At 22.5% G+C, this 19716-nt stretch overlaps 1 long non-coding RNA gene across 1 annotated transcript in view; it reads left to right on the top strand.

The window, feature by feature from the left end:
* The window catches only part of LOC129612876 (uncharacterized), a 176203-nt gene that overhangs the window by 116146 nt on the left and 40341 nt on the right, over window positions 1-19716 (top strand). The window contains exon 4 of the long non-coding RNA XR_008697283.1: window positions 15084-15221. This is a non-coding gene — a long non-coding RNA (uncharacterized LOC129612876). The remainder of the gene's footprint in view (window positions 1-15083; window positions 15222-19716) is intronic.

The following is a 19716-nucleotide window of genomic DNA, read 5'->3' as shown; positions in this document are numbered from 1 at the left end:
TTAATCTGTATTCTGTAAAAATTAGATTTGTATATTTCAATTAGTAACGTAGTTATTGAAAAAATTTTAATTTTAGGCTGAAATCGTTAAGCAAAATTTAAAATTTTTCTAATTTTTCCATTTAAATTCTAATTCTTTGTAATCTTCGCAATAATATATTCACTTAATTTAATTAAAATCTTCAAATAGTAACCTTCAATGTAATAAAAACTTATTGTAATTTTTAAAAACTCACTTGAAATACCCTTTTTTGTCGATTTACCATGCTGTTTCTTAAAACCACAGAATTATTTATATATTAATTAATTTTTTCTATACTGTCAATTTTATTCAAAAATAAAAAAAAAATGTTTTCGCCATGCAAAACAAAATTTGCAATTTTTCCAAAGCAATTTCAAAAATTTAAGAGATTTTTCATCACTAAAAATTCTCAAAAAATTTGTGTAAAGGAACACAATAATAACAACAACATAATTACAATATTTTCAATAAATTTATTTTAAAGTGACCATTCCCTATCCACTCCTTTCCCCCTCGTCCAATATTCTTTTAAACTTTCTATCTAAAAATTTGTTATAAATTTTAATTAAATTTCAATATAAATTGCTTTAACCATAAAAAAAAAAAAAATTGTAATTTTTGTGTTTTTTTTTTATTAAAAAATTTTCATGATTTTTATTTATTTAATTTTAATATAATAAAAATATTTCTATATACAAATATACATATACACATAATATACAAATATAATTTTTCCCCTCAAACCCATAATATCAGAGATTAAAGTATACAATGAAATTGGAATGAGAAAAAAATTATAATATTCAAATATTTTTTTGATTGCGATTTTATAGCCGCTACAAATTGAGTTTTATTTTATTTTTTATAATAAAATTTAAATCATATACAAAAAGCAACGAAAAAAAACAACTAGAAAAAAAAACTGGGATTTATTGAAAATTTCAATGAAATATAATCGATTGTATTTCTTTCTGTGTATGTTTTTTTTTTCTCTGTTTTTCAATAAAATTTCTTGGAAGAATATTAATGTTAATATTCCGCCATCTCTTTTCCGCAAAAAAAAAAAAATTATAAAAGAATGATATTTTAAAAATCTACTCTAATTTACTTTCATTATCCAGTAATTTTCAAAGCAAATTTCCATATCTTATCGTATATAATATCGTATATCGCATAATAATATATAGCTATCGTCAGTTTAATACTTGTTTTGGGGCAAATACCATAGACTAGTTGTTCGGGAAATTAAATTTAAAATTCAAAATTTAATTAATTGAAAGCTATTTTGTAGATGAAATTAATAAAAATATCCTCAATTTTCTTAATTTGTTTTCTATTATTTCCGAATTTTACGGATTAAATATAAACTTAGCCAATGTGATACAAGATTTTACAAGGTAATGTGGCCAAACTTCATTCATCAGAAATTGTTTCACATTTGATGAAGCTATCCGAATTCTTATATGATATTGTCCGAAATTGAATTTTTAATTTTCGAAAAATTGTCATAGACTTCATGTATTTCAAAATTTATTGAAAATACTGGACAAATTTTCTTTAATAAAAAAATTATGGGAGACCACCGCCCAAAAATCATAAAAAAAACTATGACCTATTGAAAAATGTAATTAAATGGCGTTTATACGAAAGTAGTACTTAGCAGCCAACGATATGTTGAAATATTTTTTTCTTTCTCCTTTTTTCTAATTTAATGAAAAGCATAGCATAATTTTTGGCGATTTGTCAATTATTAAATTTATTACAGCATTAAAGATATTAAAAAAAAAAACAAAAAATTTAAATGAATAATATTTCCACGCCAATAAATAATTAAATTAATGATTTTGTTGTCACTTAAAATTGAAAAAAAAATGATAAATTAATAATAATGCCTAAAAACATAAAAAATTATTAAATTTAATTTTTGAAAATTAATTTGTAAAATTTTGTGATTTAGATTTTAAAAATCAATTTGTATAATTTGTCTCAAATCATTTAGATTTTTAAAAAAGTTTGTATTCCCAAAATTAATCATAAAATGATTTAAGAGTTTTTGAATACTTTAATTGGAAATTACACTTGTATTAACAAGTATGAATATTTTTAATTATACAAATTGTACTCGTATGATAACTCTCATGAGTAACTTAAGGGTTCAGATAGACATGAAATTTTTGGTTTTGTATAATTATAATTTGATTGTAAAATTGTTGCGAGCACATATAGGCAACTAAACGTTTGCGTCAATTCAAATCTAGTGCGTTAACTAAAAATACCATTTAAATTGTAAAATAATAAAAACTGTTTGATTGGTTAATTGCATGCGATCATACAGTTGCATGTGTCTAAGCTCAAATAAAAATCTATGGAATACAAATATGCAATCAAGCAGTTGGAACATTAAAAATCGCATGTCTATCTCGAGCGTTAATACAGTTAAAAAAATTTGAGGAAATTTATTTTAATAAACAGAAAAACTTTTTAATTGATTTTCTATTGTTGCATTATGAAAGAAATTCTCAGTAATAATCTCCATAAAATTGAGATATTGTGGATGGACAGAGTTGCAATTGCAATAAAATATTTTGAGAAGAGAAAAAATTATCAAAAGCAAATACTCAATTTTAATATAAATAAAAAAATTTTCATAAAGTAGTCCATGTTATGTCATTCAAATTATTTTTTTTAAAATTTGGATTTTTTAAATTCAAATAATTTTTGTTGAAAAAATTATGATGAACTAATTACAATTAGAAATTTATTATAAAAAATTTATTTTTAAATATTTTCTACCAAAGAACTACTACCAAGTGAGATTACAAACACTACCAATTACAAACAAAATTTTCATTTATGCAATTCTGTGGAATTTTGGAAAAGAGCAATAATTTCAGGTTGTAGCCGATTTAAATTACATAATTACAATAAATTAAGAGAAAAATAATTAAAGAAATTAAAAGAAGAATATTAAATTTTCATTATATTATATGAAATATGAACGAGAATGTTGATCAAAATTTGGTGAGGCTAGCTTGAAAACTTTGTATTAAACACAACGGGAAAATCAAAATTTTTAAATCGCTACACAATGAACAATTGTAGTTCTGGCGACATTGGATTTTAAGAAATCTTTGAAAGAGTATTGTAGGTGAATTAATACCATTGAAATTTATGTATGTATTTTTAAAGAGTGACTCAAATTATTTGAAAAAATCAAGGTAAAATGAGAAAAACAATCAAGGTAAACTTTTTTAATATCATTAATAATTAAATTTGTCCAGTTCAGTTCCGAAAAAAAAAATCAAAATTAAAAGAGTACTATTACTCACTCTCATAAATAAAAAATTCACTTGAATTTCCCTTGAAAATGAGAGCACGATAATGCAGTATTGTAATCAAATTTAAGTTGAATAATTTTATGAAATTTATTGAAAAAAAAATTTTTCATTTTTAGCGCATTAAAAGTGGTGAATATATGTCCCTCTCTCATAAAAACCAATTGGGAGTAAATTAATGTACTCAATTTTTTATTCATCTCATAATGTTATGCTTTATTACTACAAAAATTTTTATTCAATTCTGTTCATTTAAAAGAGTACTAAATTTAAATAATTGCTGCCATCAAATGCAGTTTTATTAAACCGGTTCCATTAATTCATTTTTTAGAAACGATATTTACTACATGCGATTTGATTTAAAAATTTACAAAAATTTTATCAGATTTTATTTCAGACTCAAATTATTGTAATTTATCCATTCTAATATAATTCTAAACTTCATTTAGAAAATGACACAAGATAGAGAGAGAGAGAGAGAGTGCATAATTGCAGGCAATTAAACCCATAACAAATATCAGTATACAATAACATACAACAATAAAATGTCATCTACAAATTTCTCTCTTATGTCAGTGTATTAAGAGAATCTACTTTGATTTGAACATTTTATTATTCATAATCCACAAAATTAATTATTAATTTTTTTTTTGTTTTTCATAAAAATAAATTTCTTTTAACACATTTCATTTAAAAACGAAAAAAAAAACTTATTTTCATTTTTAAATTTCACAAATTTGGCACAACACAATAAATTCTCTTTTTTAGAGAAAATTTTTATTTTTAAATAGATAAATGTTTTCTATATAAAATTTCTATATAAAAATTTTATTTTTGTTTTAAAATACAAAAGTTCTTTTATATTTCAGTAAAAAAAAAAGAAGCAAAATCAAAAAAAAAAAACCATTTCCTTCAACAGTTATCCTTGTATTTTTCTCTTTTTCTTTCTGGTTTTGCTTTTGTTAAAAATATTTTTGTACACTTAATAAAAACAGTCACGCATATTTCTTGAAATAACGTAGTAAATTTTTTTTCCAAAAAAACAAAAAAAAATTCAAATTATAGAATAAAAAATTTTTTATTTTTTTTTTTTGATTTTTTTGTGTGTTACAACATTCCACATAATTTTTTGAATTGTTAGAACAAAAATACAAAAAAGAAAAAAACAGAAAACTGGAATTTAAACAAAAAATCTGAATTAAATATTTTTGGTGTTAATGGCGTTTTTTTATATTTTTTAACATAATACAAAAATTTACAGTTATTCAAATGAGTTTTTTAACAGCACTGCCATTGAAAATTTTATTCTTTAAAAATTTTCTCTTATGTAACAAGAAACAAATTAATTTTGAATAGAAAACGCCATTTTATAGTTGTCGCAGTTCTCATCGAGCGTCGAGCTTTAGCCTTTATATACTGCTATTCTTGCAGCGCCATTATTATATTTTTTAACTCTTTTAATATTCCCCTCTCATAAGTGTTTTTGACATTAATCTCACAAGTGTTTTCGACAAAAATATAAAATTTGTATGAGAAGAGAGGTTATTTTGAGAGAAGTAAAATATAAAATTTGGCTGAAAATGGACTGAAGAACGTCTAAAAAAATAAATGTGGGTCACTTAATATTTTAAATTAAAAAATTCTAAAAATTGCAATTAATTAAATTATTAATTAAAGTAGCAGATTTTCATTTGAACAAATATGAGTTTTTAATAGAACAAAGGGGAAACAATCTTATATTTAAAACATTATCACTCATATACCAAAATATATTAAATTATTGCATACTTTTTGGGGAAAAATAAAAAATAAATCGAAAGAAGCTGATGATGACCGAATTCTAGTGAAGCAAAAATTGCAATTTTTTACTTTTGTCAAAAATTTCGATAAAGCAAAAAATTTTTATTCTAACAATTTAGGGATATGAGTTTCAAAAGCATCAAATGAATGCTCAGTTTTCGCCTTTTCAATGTTTCAATGTAAGACCTATATTTTAACTTAAAATATCCATCAAAAGGCGCGATCCCTCAATATGACTGTATAATTTTAGAAATTTATCAAATAGTCTTTTAACTCTCTCCCTTCCTCTCTTTTTCTATCTTCCCAAAATTATGGAATATTTATTTGTAAACTATACAAAAATGAGTGTTTCTTATTGAATTTTTAAACAGACTGTACATTAGTTATGCATAATATTAGAAATGTTTAATTTAAATTCTACACTTTACATACTAATTCTAACTTGTCATCGAGTTAACTATACAATATATGCGCTATATTTATTTATTATTTATATATATCTTGTGTACGTATGTATATTACATAATATATATATATATATACGTTTACGCCACTATGAAGTCATTTTTTCTCTTTTAATATTTGAATTTTTCAATCTGGGTTTTTATTTAAGGCTATTTTCTCATAATATGGAACATTTTACTGTTACTGTTCACTTAAATCTCCTTCTTCTTTTTGAATTTATACGAGAGAGGGGAATATGAAATGAAGTGAGTTTTCTTTTTTTATGGAATGATTTGAAAACTTAGAATGAAAATATTATATAGCAAAAATGTTCCTACATAGCGGTACGTTATTGTACATGTACATAACATGTCATATACATATACATATATGTACATAATATGAGTAAACATAAAAATAATATTGTAATATCATGTACGCTACATACACATATGAATTGTGTTATACTGTATATAATATCTAAGCTAAAAATATTCGAGTTATTATTGTTGGAATTTTGTTATTTGGCATTGTTAGAAAATTTTTGTGTTTTCATTTAAAGCTATTTTTCATGCGGTTGCACAGGTGTTAAGGCATCTAACACATAAAACATAGATTATATAGGTTATTTATATTGTATATATATACTATATAATATAATACGTATAATCTTTTGATATATGTGTATGTATACAATAAGTGTTGTATATTTCATTAATGAATCTTCATACATAAATAATATTATGTTAAAGATAAAAATTTTAAAGGAAAAAAAAATACCATAAATTTGACAAATTATTGGGTAAAGGTCGTTTTTTTTTTTGTATTTTGACTTATTTAATTACTCTACGGGAATTTTTTTTTTGAAAAAACATATGTGCATGCATGCAGATTTTGCTATCTGTCATATAAATAAATTTGACATATTAACGTATATCCATTAATATTAATGACATTCATTCAAATCTATTGCTTTTCGTTTATTCAAACTTATTTATATAACAGATAGCACGACCTGCATAAGCATACAAAATTTATCAAATTTAAAATTTATACTAAGTTCTTTTAAAAATTTTCTTAAATGTTTTCTTGACATATCAGTATTGTCAAACGAAAATTCTTTTATAGTCACATTTTTCACTATTTTCTAATAATTTTGACAGATATAAAACGAGTACTAATCCTGTTGAACGCCATTACATAACAAATACACAATATCGTTAATTATCGTAAGATAACAACTGAACAAAAAATTATTCCGAATTTTGCTTTTACGCAAAAGATTTTTGATTAATTTAATTGACAACTGTAGAATGATTGACAATCATATAAATTTTAAAAATAACATACCACTTGTCAAATTACTGGCATTTTTATTTGTTATGATATTTTGTCATACAATTTTCTTAAATTTCGAATATTTTTAAATGACTTTATTTTAACTACTTTATTTAATAAAGCAAATCGTTTAGAGATTTACAATTTAATATATAATGTTATTATGTCAATGACATTTTATGTCACTTGAATGACATTTTAAATAATTTATTGTCAATACATTTATGAATTATAAATGTATTGACTCATAATGCATAAAATGATTTTTTTTTTATGGATTTACAAAAATAATTTTTAAATTATGGAAATGAGATTCAGAAATTTTATTAAAAATAAAAAGAATAAAATAAATTTAAATCGACTATTTTAATGTAAAATCAATAGAATCGATTTGAAAATCGAGAATCGAAAGTACTATTACAATTTAAATTTTCTCTCGTTTTACTTTCATTTTATTGAGTAATAATTTTTTTTTTCCAATTTTCATATTTTTTTTCAAATATTTTAATAATTTTTTTTTTGATTTCGATTTCGATTCTCACTATATCGACTTTATTCTGTGTCTCTACCTTTATTACCAATTTAATTATTTTCTGTCATTAGTAATCAAGAATTAGTTCATTTTACAAATCATTGAATTAATCTTAAATAAATTAGTTTTCTTCTAAGATTCTCTCGTAATTCATATATACAATATAGTAATACTCAAAGATAATTATTTTTTTTATAAAAGCAAATAAAATATAGATGCACACACATTATATTCTTTGGTGATTAAATTTTATTAAAAAATTTTTCCCTTAACACACAATATTAAGAGAATTGAAAGTGATAAAAAGAAGAATAGCAAATACAATATTGTCGTGAATAATTAGAAGTTAATTTTCTCAGAAATCAAATCTCCGATTGTACCTCAGTAAAAGTGTAAAAAAAAAACTAATTAATATTCTCCTAATTAATTGCATCGTCATTTCTTTTAGTTTTAATAAATGAGAGACTTCATGATCGTAACAAAATTCAAAACTACTGTTGTCGTTTAAGTACGAATGAATTTAGAGAAAAAAGCGACTTCATCTCTAACAGCTAGTTTTTCTCTTTTCTTAATATTCGTATATTTTCGCTCATTTTTATTATTTCTCAAATTTTAGTCGAAATTTTTACTATTCTACTGAGAACAAAGTATTGGTTCTTTTTTAAAAAAAAACTCATCTTTTCCCTTAGTTGAATTTTCTAAAAACAAAGCAAATTTCACAAAAGAGAAAAATTAATTGGTTAAAAAACAAAATTCAAAGTGTTATGAGAGGAAGTTATTAATTAGGGAACGTAATATAAATTTTATAATAACAAATTATTTCGAAACTATTTCGAATATCTTCATGTATATTTCAATATTATGTTAAATTAAAAGTTTATAAAGAATGTTATTTCATAAACCATAAAAATTTTTGAAAATCTAATACATAAAATAAATAAAGTAATCATTTTTCAAAAAAAATTTATTTGTATCCCTATTTTAGTTGAATGAGATGCCTACTGATGCTCTTTCTTAACAAGTTTTTCTCAGTCTATATTCTTTCATTACAAGTGCAATCAATACTTTTCTCTTTGAAGTAGCAACAAAAAAATTGACTACTATATATAAAATATCCATAAATTATAATTAACCCAATTATTATTCTTAACAATATTTTTAGATTTAACAAAAAAAAAATTTGGCTATTAAGTATAACACAATACGGAATACATAAAAACATCCACAACATACAATGAACATTCAAAGTACATACACAAGTATTTTTTATATATTTTACAAAATTCTAAAATATTCGTAAAGAATTTAAAATTCTGTTGAAATTTTAAAGAGAAAATACTTAAAATATTATTGATTTCTTAAAATTTTTACATCCGGGGAAAAAATTAAAAAAAAAATTTTTTTTTTCGGTAACCAAAATTTCATAATGATAACCACAATTTAAATTACATAATTTTTGGTAAAAAAAGGCTGAGAGCAGATTTTTGATGTTTTCTCCATATATGTCATGTATTTTAATTAATTTGTTAAAATTTTTTTTGCCTCCCATATTTTTTGTTATATGTTTTAAATAAAGTGTATAAAAATGTATATAATATTCTTTCTCTTTAAAGAGCTTCCTCGAAAATATTTATCGCAATATATTTGTATAAAATTAAATTGTTCTTAAAATTAGATTTTTATTATTCATACCACATATTTGATAATATTGCCCCTTATTCAACTCATAAAAGTAGTGTGCCAGAGGATAACAGTGTTAAAAATCGTGAAAGGCATATTGATTTCATATTGACAGCTCATGTCTCATATATATTTGGGACTATACTATGTTAGAACTAAAAATGAAGTTAGTTCTGTCATTGAAAATGCCTAATATTGCAACAAATGTCAAAATTAAAAAATTATAAATCAAATAAGGCACAAATATTGTCAAATTGAAAATAAACAAACAGCTGCTACAAATTACGTTAGTATTAATTTTTTTGCTGCAAATTCAATTGCAGAACTGCAAACTAAAATAACAAGCTATTTTCGTTCAACATCTTAGGAATATTTATACGATTTTAATTTGTTTAACTTACTCAATTTATTAACCGATAAACTGCCTTCTGAATTGTTACTTTCAATTAATCAAATTAATTTCCTTTTTATAGATTATTTGAAAATTAAGGAACACTTTTAAAATATTTATAATTAGTAGAATAATTTCGTTAAAAGAGCATGCTATTAAAAATATGAAATTTCTGTAAAATCAAATTTCTCAACGAAAACGCTAAGTGTCAATTAAATGGCGTTTTAAATATCAGAAAACCTTTTCCTTAAAAAAAAACCCTTTTATTTTTGAATTATTTGCTAAAGCTGCAAGCATTATTTTAAAATTATAAATAAAATTTAGTATTATCAATCAGAAATCCATACGAAACCTAGTCCAATAAATAGTGTTATAAAATCTGCAAGCATTAGTACAAAATCTCACCGCACAGTTCAAAAACAAACACATACATTGAAGCATATATACATTTCACGTCACCATTGTTTCATTTTTCCATATTTTTCCTAACATTATATTATGTTATTGCATTATTATTCTATATATACGAATGCCATATAATGTACATATGTCATATTTTTAGAACTTAAGTGCAACTTATAATATATTTTATAGAAAAAAAAAACAAAAAAAAAGAAAGAAAGAGAAAAAAAATATCAAGGAACTTGAATAACTTTCCAATTTATTTTATACTCCTTCTGTCTCTTATATGCTTTAAAAAATCTAAAAATAACGAATTTTAGATGACAAAATTACTCTCTTATTTTTTTTTTTTGTTCATAAAATCTTTATAAATTTATATAACATATTATATTATGTATGTATGTATAATTATGAGTGTAAGACGTGTAGATGATGATATGATGAGTTTGTCTTGTTTTTTCATTTTTTTTTTTTCTTCATTGTTTAGATCCTTATATTTTATAATATAATACTATTATGTATATATAACAGAATGTTATACATTTAATATAACAGAAGTAGCGTATACATACGGTTGTATAATATTATCGTGATGTCTTTTTTACGCTACTCATACAGCTTTCTTTTTTATATATTTTATAATTTTTTACATATTACTTTCTCTCGGATAAATTTAAGTAGATATAAAAAAGGAAACATCACAAAACATTAAAAAAACACAAAAAAAAAGGAAAATTTTTTTTGAAAGATGTCTTCGTATGTATATGCACTTATTGTTATACATATTACAAGAAGCGAAGGAGAAAGAGAAAAAGACACAATTTAAGAAAAACCAAGTGAAAAATTTTTATATCTAAAACAAAAAAACAAACGAAAAACAAAAGGAGAGAACAAACCACAAAACTCACACTTTTAATGCTTAAAAAATATACTAGGAGAATAATATGGTTTGAACTTTTAAGCAACCTTTGTTGTTATTAATGTTATACTATAGTGTTGTAGTTGTGGTTGTTGTTTTCATTATTATTATAAAGAAAAGAGAATTTTCTCATTATTGTAAGATGGAGTTATTCTTATAATGAAACTTAATCGTTAATATTATTTGATTTTACTTATGACAAAAGTAATAAAATGATTTGTCAAAATTTATAAAAAAAAAAAATTTTATAAAAAATTTTTAATTTATTTATAATTTTGAGATTTTATCGCTTAAATTGATTAATCTTAAATTATACGTTTTATTTGAAGTTTTTTTTTAGGATCTCATTAATATTTTACGGTCTCTCATTACATAAGATTAAAATCTCTATATTAAACATGCTTAATTTAATATTGATATTCGAGAAAGTTGAATTTTTAATTCATGTGTATGCAGTTGCAATTTATTCTAAAATCTTACAATTCCCAAACTACTCTTAATAAATTAAAGAGCAAATAAACTTTAGTTTATGAGAGAGAAGTGAATGAATTGCAATGTTGGCATGACATTTTATAAGTAGAATTATAAGTAATAAATAATTTATATTTTACTCAATTTTAATTGCATACATGATAGTTGTTATGCATGCAATTAAAAATTAATATAAGCATGACAGCTGTTACTCGTATGCATGCAATTAAAAATTAACAAAAGCTCGTCTTTAAAAAAAATAATAACTTATATGTTTATTTTTGAGTTAGAAAGAGAGATTAAATATTATATTTACTCACATAATGTTATAATTATTTATTTAGAGAAATCTGTTTAAATTGTCATTTTTAGATTTTAATTTTTTGATGAGAAAATGTATACTTGTGATGTGTGATCAATAAAATGAGATCAAATGCACAATACAGTTTCCGAGTGAGTTGAATAAAATGCTGTTCTCTTACTGCTTCTGTATATTTAGTAAAATATTATTATGTCAACTACTATACGTAAATGTACACGAAAGTAAAATTGTCAAATTAATGAAATCTGTCAACTCGTATATATAGGTAGAGTGGATATTAAACTTATTAAACTTAGTAAACGTGTTGCCAAATTTAAAATTGTAAGAAGTTAACAAGTTCGAAATGTTATTATAGAAATATTTTTATTTTTCTCTTAATTTTTAATTCAAAATTTATTTAAAAAAAAACTTCAAAAACTTTTTTGACAAAAAAATTCAAAATATATGACGTTCAAACCTTCAAACCAAATATCAACTTAGTTAATTTGTTATACAAAAAAAAAAAAAATATCATTGAAATTTTTTTTTCCTAATTTTTAAAATCGAAACACGTACTAAATATACAAAAAAAAAAAAAAACAAATGTAAAAATATATTTTTGTACTTCAGTTATTTTGACAAATAACCGTACAATATATATATATATAGAAAAAAATCCTTCTTAGAATTTTATTTGAATAGTAATTAGGTTAAAGCTAAGTTTTTTAATACTATTTACTATAATGTATTGAGATTATTTTTCAGGATAAAGGATCATAATGTATTACATTAGAAGCATAGATCATATACTTATACATACACTGAAAAAAAACCTCTCACTTCGTAATAAATTTTGGGAAGTGGGGTTGCCAACATTAAATGTAGTAGATTTCTATTTGAAGATGATTGTAGATGAGTAGCCGCTTTAAAAAAATCTTTAGCATAAAGCAAAAAATGATTCGGGTTCGATTATTGTTGGAAGTTAACGAATATTTTCCTTTTTGATGACATTATACTAGAATTAAAAATTAATTACAAAATATAATGTCTCGAATCATACCAACAACCTGCCAAAATTAATTTTAAATATGTGAAAAATGTTAGTTTCATGAAATTTAACGGTTATGTTTCGAATTAGAGCTCAGATATGTCAAGTAGATGGCGTTCCATACCCCAAAAAGCAAATTTTCATTATTTTTCCATTCAACCTTTAAAGTTAATTTTCAATGTTTCAAAAACTGATTGAAGTAACTCTATGAAATTTAATGAAAAATTTTTAAATTACAATTTATACACGCCTCAAATATTTTCCTCAGTTGGCCCATTAAATTTTGTTTATAATCAATACAGTGTCAAATTTTTGAAAATCGAATTGTCATTATGTATAGGGCATAATTCAGTTGATTCAGAAGGACTTAAATGTTTTTACTTGTTTTAAAGTAATTTCACACTTATTTATATATCAATTGATATTAAACGATAGAAAAGTACATTTCACATTACACAGTGTTATTACAGTAAATTTACTACAAAAAAAGTAATCAATTATTTACTCAAAAACCATCTTGTTTATTAATAAGAAAAATTGTGTATAAAATTCCCATACAATTTTCTAACAGTGTATATATTTAAAAATGTCTATGAATAATATTACATTATAGCTAGTATACTTATGCTATTCATTTTTAAAAAATTACCGTAGGACGTAAAAAACATAATTCACTTTTCAAGAAGAGACAGTAAATTATGATGCGCCTTTTATATCCGGTGTCCTGTATATTATTTTTATAATATTCTGATGGGATTTATTTTTGGACATTTTTCCGTTTTCTTTCTTTTTCGGTTTTTTTTGTAATTCTAAATTATACATGAAAACTTTTTCTATTTCTTCATTCGGTGTGTATTATTATGTTTATCTTTTGTTATTTTCATTAAAATGATGATGATAACATTATGTACCAAAAGAGAGATGTATGTGTTTTAAAAGAATGATGGAAGGGAATGAGATGAAAAATTGTTTATTCATTTTTCTAAGTTTATTCAATTTGTATAGTTTGTATTTAGAACTATTTTGTTGTTTTTTTTTTGGTTATTCCAAATAAAAGGATAACAGTAGTGAGTGAGGAAGAAGTGAGAGGGAGAGGGAGGGAGGGGGAAAAACATCGGATGAGATATATAGAAATAAGAAAAATGACTTCCTGACGAATTTTATTATACAAGTTTTCTTATAAGATTCTACGATAGTTTTTGAATAGAAATGCAAAAAAAAAAATATTAATGGGAACAGAATAAAATTTTATTGTTTTGTCTTCTTCTTATACATACGTGTGTATGTAGTGAGGAATTCTTAATTCTTTATTGTGAATTAAAATATTTCTTGTGTTTAACTTAAAAAACAAAAGAAGACCGAAAAATTGAAATGAATTAATATGTGAAATTTTTTTATGATTTCATAAATAAAATTCTGAATTTTTCATTAGAATTGTTAAAAATTCAAAAAGAAAATAAAAAACAATTAAAAAAATTTCATTCGGTCTAAACCGCTTTAATTATACCCTTCCTGTCTTACCTTAACAACTATTTAAATTTAGAATTAGCTTTCATGGTTGTATAGCTTTCATGGTTGTATCTGTCAATGGCCGCAAAATCTCATGAGCCTAACTTTATTATTTTTTCCAAATATTTAAAATTAGCTTTTAGAATTGTATGTAAGCTACCTGAATCAATACAGCTATTCAATTAAAATTTTTACAGTATATTTAGAATTTAATTAGACACACGTATACAAAATTTCATATTTATAACTTTATTAGTTTTTGAAATATTTAAAATAATCTCTTTGAGTTGTACGGCAATTACCCTAACCCGTTGTCCGAATTTGTCCAATTAAAATAGGGTCCGTTCTTGAGATAAATGAAATTATTTCTGAAAGTTTGGTGCCGATTGCATTATTCGTTTTTGAGTTATGATCCGATCGGACAAACGGACGGAAATGTCTAAATCAACGCAGAATTTTACGCTGAGCAAGAATATATATACAGGTCTATACCGGGTACAACTCAGCTCCGTTATAAACTCCGTACCAAAGTTAATATTGTCTTCATGAAGGTGCAGGGTATAGAAATATTGAATTAATTAATTAATATTTTAGGTTATTAAAGTTTTAAAACAAAGGAATTGTTAAAACATTTTAAGACAAATAAATTGAGTTTAAGGTTTTCTAATAAATATTTATAAAAATATTTTGTAAAATATTCAAGAAAATTTTTATTTCTTAATAATAAATTATTTATTTTTTTTTTTTTATAAACTAAAAAATTATTAGAGCACTTAGTTAAATTAAAACAAACTGAAATTTAATTAATAAAATTTAAAAAGTAAATTTTGTAATTTTTTGTAAGTCGAAACTATAACCCTCTTGAATATTAATATTTTTATTTTTCTTTTAGGTGGCATGGTGCTCAAAACTTGAATTTAAAAACTAACCTGGGAGATGCTACTAATAAACATAAGTTGTAGGTGTATAATGAATGCCATTTTGTTTATTTTGTGTTGTAAAACACTTGGATATTGAAAGAGTTGTTATGGTAAATATTTAATTTTTTTATTCTGTTATATAAAAATTATTTTTATAATTTAAATATTAATTTTCGTACAATTAACTTCACTATTAAGAAATTAATTAAAAGAAATTTTAAAGCAAAATACAAAAAAAATTACTCTATTAATGAGCCCCTCTTCGGGCGTCACTATAAATCTGTTAAAAAACTATATGCCCTAAAAAACATTTTATTCATTGGATATTTTCAAATAGTAGTACTTTTAATCCGAACCCAACAATGTTCAATATAAAATGAACGGAACAATATTGAAAATTTTAATATTTTACTAAGAGTTTACTATAAATGATATACTAAAATACTAAAATTCTATAATATAAAATAAAATCGTAATTTAACATTTCTCCGTTAATTTTGCCTTACTTTATAAATTTAAGAAATATTCAATCAAAACAAATCAGAAAAATTTTTTAACCACCATCAAAATTAACAAATTTATATTTATGAAAAATTTGTTACAACTATTACAAATTATTAATATATTGCCCCAAAAAATATGCAAAATTTTTAAATGTCTTAAATTTTTAAGAATATTTTTAGTATTACTTAAAGCTTTAGCAGACATGAAATTTTTTGTTTTGCAATATAACAGTTTTATTGGAAATTAATTACAAAATTCATGGCTTATTTTTATTCCATATGTTTATATTCAAGCACGGATAAATGCAGTTGTATGATCAAATTGTTTGAACTAGTTACATTAGTTGCTTAATTGGGCGCGCAATTTATTTTGCATTCAAATAATTTCAAAATTAAAAATTGTATGTCTGCCTCGATCTAGTAATGAAAATAATAACATTAAAATGAAAATCCAGAAATTATTCGAGTGTCACGAATTTATAATTAATAAAAATTAATAATTTACGATAAACAAGATAAATCAAAATTGAGAATTTTTCAATTTCTTTATGAAATCATTTCGAAATTATTTTCAATTTCGAAATAATTAGAAAAAAATAATAATAATTTTTTACCAAATTATTTCAATTTAAGAAGTTGTACGCACAAAACCAAAACCCCTCGTATATCAAATAAAGATGTTTTTCATTTGAAATCATGCTGAGCTCATCCTTATTAGAATTTTTGTTAAAAGTTAAAATCTTATTTTTTTCTCATTCTCTTCTTTTTTTCGGATTATTTGTTTTTTCTTTTTTTTTTTTCATATAAAGAGTAAATTAGAAGTAATAAGAATAACAGAAGAAAATCAAAAAATGAGCAAATAAACAACTAAATTTAAATTTTATCTTCATTATCGTAATCATATGTCTATATGATTGGATGATTATTATGCCAAACTTTTGGTTTTTTATTTTATTTTTTTTTTATATTTCTTTTCTTTTTTTCGAACATATTCTTGTTTAATTTTATATTTCGAAGAAGAAGAAAAAAAAGAGCAAACAGAAACAAAATCTCATTCTCTTCTATTGAAATAAACTTAGCATGACATTTTTCTCTCTTACAATCTTATGCCAAATCAAATAACATAAACAGACTTTAATTCTCTAATATAAAAGACAGTTTTTCCTGTTTTTTTTTTTAGAAAAAAAAAAAATTGCGAGGAATCAAGTAAACAAAATCGTTTTCGATTCCAACAATTTTTTCTTTTGAAAATTTCCTGTTATTATAAAAGTTTCCAATTTTTTTTTTCATTCCTTAGAAAAAAATTTATATTTGTTATAAAAAAAATAAGAAAAGTTTCTTTTTCTCTCCTTCTTCCTTTTCAACAATAATTTACATATTATTATTCAGCAACAAATATCGTAATTTATTTCAATTATGATTATTTTTTTTTCTCTCTCTTTAAAACATACTTATATACACACGGGTATCTTCTTCATATTATGTATATTCGCACCCTGCTGAGAATTATACCGTAATAATTGAAAATTATTAATTTCAATTCCAACAAAATTGTTTTTAATTCCAAAAATTGATACCGTATCGAGCTAAAAGTATCTAGCCCAAAAATTGTAATATTTTTTAACAATTTTTTGAAATTCTAAAATTCTCCCGCTTTTTTAGGGACTAATTGTAACTATCAAGAAAATTTGTATAAGAAATGAAAAATAATTGAAATGTGTATGACAGTTTCTTTGTTAATACTAGTTATAATAGTAACAATGAAAAGTTCTACCAGAATTATGTATTTCGAATTTTTCTGGTCAAATACTGTCGGAATTCTAGACAAGTTCATTAAATAAAGTTTTATTTAGTTTATGGGGGGAACATATTGGAAACGAAATGCTAATCGCAGAAAAAATTGTGAAACTTGAATTGAAAAAGTCTCTTCAAAAGTCGCTTAAAATAATGAACTAGGTTTTTTTCGTGGTAATTTTTTTAAATTTTAAAATTCTCACATCTATGCAAATATCTCACAATTTTTCCTCTTAAAACTTAATTTAATCGAAATTATAAAATCAGAAATATTCTGGTCTTACCCTCAAGGTGGCATAATATGTGCTATCTTATGAAAATATTCATATGTGTGAATTATAATGAGATATACATATATATGGAATCAATTTGTATAATTTAATGTTTATGATATTGAAAAAGGAAAAATGGAAAAAATAAAAATAAATTATAAAATTTACAAGAGCTTTTCAAAGGAATATTAAAATAAAAAGGATATTTATAAAATAAGATTTTTACATATTAATACCATATATATATATATATATATATATGATATGAAAATGTTAAAGATATTTTCACGCATAGTTAATTTATAATTTGGAAATGTGGGATAAATACATACATTTGCTCACAATAATAATTATTGAACTATTGAAAATATTTTCCCAAAAAAAAAAAGGAAACAAAGAATGTTAATAATGAGGGAAGAGTTTAAAATTAGAATATAATTGAATAAAAGTTTTTATTACAATTATTAAATAAAATTAAATGTAAAGTTATACGGCACAAATATTTTGAGTATAAATTTAACACTCAGAAAAATTATAACTCGAAATCACATTATGGTGCGTTTTATTAAATTATAATACATTTTCTTTCAAATTTTATTGAGGATAGTTTGTATAACACTTTTGTATAACACTTTTATCTATATAAATGCTGTCAACGATATTCTATAAAAGATTTACGAGCTTTTATCCTGTAAACTGTTCTCATTTTAGTATAAATGAAATATTGAAAATGAATAAAAATAAATTATTAGTTTCGATCTCTCATTATATTACAAAAGAGTAAATAATGACAAAATAATGATATACACGTGAGTAAATTTAATACATGTACGATTTACATATAAAATATAGGATAATTTTACTTTAATTAATTACATGTTTAAATGAGAGGAATGTAGCGCGTAATTTTTAATATAAAATCTATGTATAACAGATTGTATAAGAGAATATAAAAATACTCTTATACAATCTATTCCACTACCACAGATACGCTGCTATTGTAAATACGCTAAATACTCTATAATCTCGTTTATTATTCACAATTTAACGAAACTATAATCCCTTAATCCATTTGCTCATTATCTTTTCAAATTTATAGTATATAATTATTTTTAATATCGCACTACACGATCATATATTAATAACTTTACTAAATACATTAAAAAATTTTTCATAATTTCTGCATTTTTGTAATAAATTTCAAATTTCCATTATTTTAATATAAATCAAACAATAAATTTATTTCTTGTGAGAAGAGAAATTTTAATAATTAATGTACCTAAAATCGTAAATAAAAATATTCACCAATTTGCAAAAATTTCCAAAACAAAAAACAAAAAAAACAATATTGCATATCCATTTGTTTTAAACCAAAATATTGACCATATCGAACATGTTATAAAAGAATATTTATTATATATGAAATACTAAAAACTAATTTCTGAGATTACGGAACCCAAACTATTTGCTTTCTAGTAGTAAATGTAGTGAAATTGAAATTATTACCATTAATAACTACAAAATTACGATTTATGACTTACATTGCTTTTAGATTATATACACATACAAGTAAATCTATCATAAATATAACAGTTTTTATATCATCTACTATTCAATGGTCTACTAGTCTTGTTATATCATAGTTTAGTGCTTACAAAACTTAATAGTTTTTGATATTATTTACAATATAACAGTATGCAAGTATATTATATAATATTTACACGGACTCAATTAGAAATATAAATTTTTATAAACTCAATTTATATTATATTGTGTGTATATCTACTTTGTATATATATATTATAACAGTATTATTATAACAATACATATAGTTTTTTTTCCTATTATTAAATTTTTGGGGATCAATTTTTATGACTTCTTAAAATATTGTTCACTGTTATAGTGGTAAAAGCGCGATTTTTTCAAATAAATTTTTATTTTTATCTTTTTTATAGTCATAAAAGTATTATGGAACCAATAAAGTATATATTTACGAAATAACACTATGCTATTGTGCCTTCTAATATTAAATATGT

Source organism: Condylostylus longicornis, unplaced genomic scaffold (assembly GCF_029603195.1).
Source record: "Condylostylus longicornis isolate FDR11 unplaced genomic scaffold, ASM2960319v2 ptg000077l, whole genome shotgun sequence".
NCBI lineage: Eukaryota > Metazoa > Arthropoda > Insecta > Diptera > Dolichopodidae > Condylostylus > Condylostylus longicornis.
This window is presented reverse-complemented; position numbering and strand designations above follow the sequence as displayed.